Consider the following 4,471-nt stretch of genomic DNA (forward strand, 5'->3'; position numbering starts at 1 on the left):
CTACTACTACTATTACTACTACTACTATTGTTATTATTATTGTTACTATTGTTGTTGCTGTTGTTATATTATTATCTGTAATTTATATAATTAATCTCCCTATAGTTTAACCCCGGTCTTATCGGGTTATTTATTACTTCGACACTCCTGCACTTAGGAGAAGACATTAATCTTTTAGTCGTGTCATCATTCTCTCTTGGCCGTATGAATTAACAAGCTTGCCATATATTGTTGGAAATGTACAGATTTCTAGTGTTCTTCAATACAATTAGAATCACATCTAAAGTCCTTTTTAGCTTTAAATATGACCCAAAAAAATAGATGAAGGTCCAAACTAGCAGATTTGAACCTTTTTAATCCAAACCTCTTAACTTGGTTCATTAAACTTCTCTTTAATCCATTTCATTTTAGGCCTTAAAATAGACCTAATGGACATTCCTAGTGTATCATTTGATATTCTAGCTACGATTGCCTTAAAATCAGGGGGGGAAAGAGGGAGAGGAAGAAGATGAAAATTTAGCATAAGTCAAGAAATTGGAAAAGGATCAAAGAAAAAGGTCTAACATGTTTACATTTATAAGAAAAAAAAAGTAATGAATCTACTTTACCAATCCAAAAACCATCTTTGAATTCAACCTTATAACATATTCCTGATAGTAAGTTTCCTAACTCTTCCACTAAAAATGTTATTTCTTCTATTGATGATCTATCTATAGCTATTAAAAAAGAGCTCAAAGTTTTACCAAACATATTTTATCTAATTTTCTATCATATGATAACTTACTATTTTTATATAGAGCTTTTGTATCTTTATCATCTTCTATGTCTATTCCTACAGATTAGATGAAAGTTGTTGAAAATACTAAGTGGAAAGAAGTTGTGGTACATGAATAAGAGTTTTATTGAAAAATAACACGTAGGAGATCATTACTCTTTCTACTAGGAAGATAGTGGTGGGTTACAAATAGATTTTTTTCTTTTAGCAGAAGTTAGATGAAAGTATTAATTGGTACAAGATAAGGCTAGTTATTAAGGGATATACCCAAACTTATAGGATTGACTATCAAGAAATGTTTGCTTTTGTTTAAAAATGAACTCAATCAAGGTTTTGATATCTATTACAAGAAACCTATAATGCAATTTACAACAAGTAAAAGGAGAAAAAAATGTAAATGGAAATTCCTTAAGTTTCTATTTTGAGAAGACAGAGGGTAAGATGTGCTCCGTGATTTAGCAAGGAAGTTGTCAGGTTTAAGGTACGAAAAAAAAAGAAGAAGCAATGAAGACCTCATTATGTTTATCAAACATTACTAAGGTAAGACTATAATTTTTATTGTTTATATAGATGATATTATTGTTATAAAAAATGATCATGAGGAGGTTTATATATTGAAGATCTATCTTGCTAAAGAATTTAAAATCAAAGACCTTAGGATTTTGTGTTACTTTTTAGGAAATGAAGTTGCATAATCAAGAAAAGACATCTTTATTTTTTAGAGAAAGTATATTCTTGATCTACTCATTGAAATAAAGATGTTAGGTTGTAGGTCAGTTAATTTCTCTTATATAAGTGAATCATCATTTTGCTAATTTTGATGGTGGGGTAGTTGAAAAAAAAAGATACCAAATGCTGGTTGATAAATTAATCTATCTATCGTATACTTGACCTAATATAGCTTATTTAGTTAGTGTTACCAATTAATTTATCTAGGCTAAACTTTTAGTTGTCTCTTTTAGGTTTTGAACTATTCTAGCAAAATCAACAAATATAATTTCTAATTTTGCCACTTGGAAGTGTTTATGAAAATAAATCAAGTGTAGTTTATCAACTCATTCTGGGCATTAATGATTGTGAGTAGGTCTTGTTATTCATCATATTTTTAACCCTATATATATTAAGTATTAGGTTGGTTCTACTTTATTTATCCCTCTCATATATTATTGATCGATAACAAGGCATCATTATGCAATACTAATTGAGGTTCCTTTATTGTAAAACAACATGTGGAGCATAACATTTTCAAGTGGTAAGATATGTTATATGATAAAAATTATATGGGCCTAAGTATTAGGTCTTTCAAGGTAAAAAAGTATAATACAAAAATAGATTAGATTTGCTAGAAAAAAAACTAAAGAATGATGAAATTGCAAAAAACAAATTGTGAAAACCATTTAAAATTGAAAACAATTCTTAATTTATTAGACTATTCTAAATATAAAAAAAATACAACAAAAAGAACAATGATGAAATTGAAAAAATCACATCATTTCATTAAGTATTTTTATTTTTTAATTCCAACAAGAAAACCAAGAGATACCCTTGTATGGGAGGCATACTCATCCCAAACACCCCTACCAGAGTGTTTGTTATCATAGAATTCCTAGGATTTTCTCTTAAATATTTATGTTCATATGTTACAATGTCTATTCTAATAAAGCTTAACTTATATTTGATTCAACTAATTAGATATGACTTGCATGGTTAGGTTGTCTATCATTATATTACTGTGGTAAGTCATGTTAGAAAATTTCTTTATCTATATCTAGATAACGCTCATATTAGAAACATAAATATTTAAATACTAATAATAAGATGTCTTTTCAGGAGCAACCATAACTTGTTGGATGGAATTTCTTATAACTATTTATGATTGTTGTACAATTCCATTTGATCCATATAATTGATATAGATGTGGTTGTGCATGAGGTATTGATACACTAACATGTTGGTCTGTGGTTGATGGTAATGACATAATTGGAACTGATAGAAATATAAGGAATAGTATGAGAAAATAAAGGTGTGTACAAATATAATTTTTTATTATCTTGGTGAGATAAATGATGGAGACCCATTTAAGCATATTAGCCATTAGTTGATCCATCATAATCTAAGAAGATGGTGTATTTTCAAGCTCTTTAGGCAAAAAAACTAATCTCCCTTCATTATTTATACTGATTATTTATCTAGTATTACAATAATGAGTTTACCTATATTTTTCTTTAAAGACATATTTTAATGGCTTCTTGAATAAATGTTGAATCTTTAATGCATGGCTTCTTGAATAAATGTTGAATCTTTGTCCCACCAAACATGCCAATCTATATGTTGCTAACTATATCTTTTTAAAATTGAATCTATAATGAGTTGACAACCACCTCTAATCAAATAAAGTAGGAACTTCAAACCTTAGACCTCAATCATAATAATAATGTTATAAAACCATCACTATTTAAACAAAACACATGAGTTCTAAAAAGAAAGGGTTCATAGGGAATTTATATGCAAAAAATAAATAAAGTTGTAAAGAAGATAAATAAATTGTTGAAATTGAATATATGAGTTTGACTATCATTTACAATAGCATCTAACTTTATTTATATTGTTACAAAGTTTTAATCCTAATTACACAAGTAATTATAATCTTATACAAATATTGATATAAGATAAAAAGGTTTATTAAATTCTATTACAAGTTAAATTCCTTTTTTATTAATATAGACATGAATCCTAATCTAAACTCTAACTTCTGATTAGTTACTTTGTTGAGGACTCCTGTTATGAATATGACTATATCTCTTGTTTGGCACTAATTTAAACTTTGTTGGTCAATCGCTTCTTTATGGTCGCTTTGTCAACTACTTTTTCAACATTTTAAGTTGATCAACTCTTTTCTAACTTGATAGATTCTTTTGATTTATGATCAATTTCATCTTTTTTATCTTGCTTTGTGGTCAACAATTACTGTTTTCTATATTTGACACATGTATATTTATTTTAGATGTAAACACCAGCAAAATTATCGATCTTGGTGTCTAACACGACCAAAAGATTGATGTCTTCTTTCAAGTACAGAAGTGTCGAAGTAATAAATAACCCAACAAGACCAGAGTTGAACCACATGGAGGTTAATTGTATAAATTATAAATGAGAGCACAACAACAACAACAACAACAACAATAATAATAATAATAATAATAATAATAATAATAATAATAATAGTAATAGTAATACTAATACTAATACAAATACTAATAGTAATGATAATAGTAGTAGTAGTAGTAGTAGTAGTAGTAGTAGTAGTAGGAGGAGGAGGAGGATTAATGTGAGGATTAAATAATGATAAAAACAAATGTTAAGGTTGAGGATCCATTAATAATATTTCAAATAAGTATAGTATAAACTCGTATTACTTTAATAGAAACCACACACAAAGGAGGTTTGTTTCATATTATAAATTGTTAACATAATTACATTAGTTATCTTATTCGAATAATGCTAATAATTGTAAATGTTATCAGGTATTCATGATTATAACTTATGTTAATAACAAATCAAATTCGTTTTATACTTATGTTAACAACAAATCAAGTTTTTTGATAGCACAAGTGTCGGTATACCATACGGTTTGTGCTATGAAAGGGCCAAGCATTTGTTGTCCCAAGTGTTATACAACATAAATCAAGATTAGTC

Source organism: Populus euphratica, unplaced genomic scaffold (assembly GCF_000495115.2).
Source record: "Populus euphratica unplaced genomic scaffold, PopEup_1.0 scaffold126.1, whole genome shotgun sequence".
In the NCBI taxonomy this organism is placed as follows: domain Eukaryota; kingdom Viridiplantae; phylum Streptophyta; class Magnoliopsida; order Malpighiales; family Salicaceae; genus Populus; species Populus euphratica.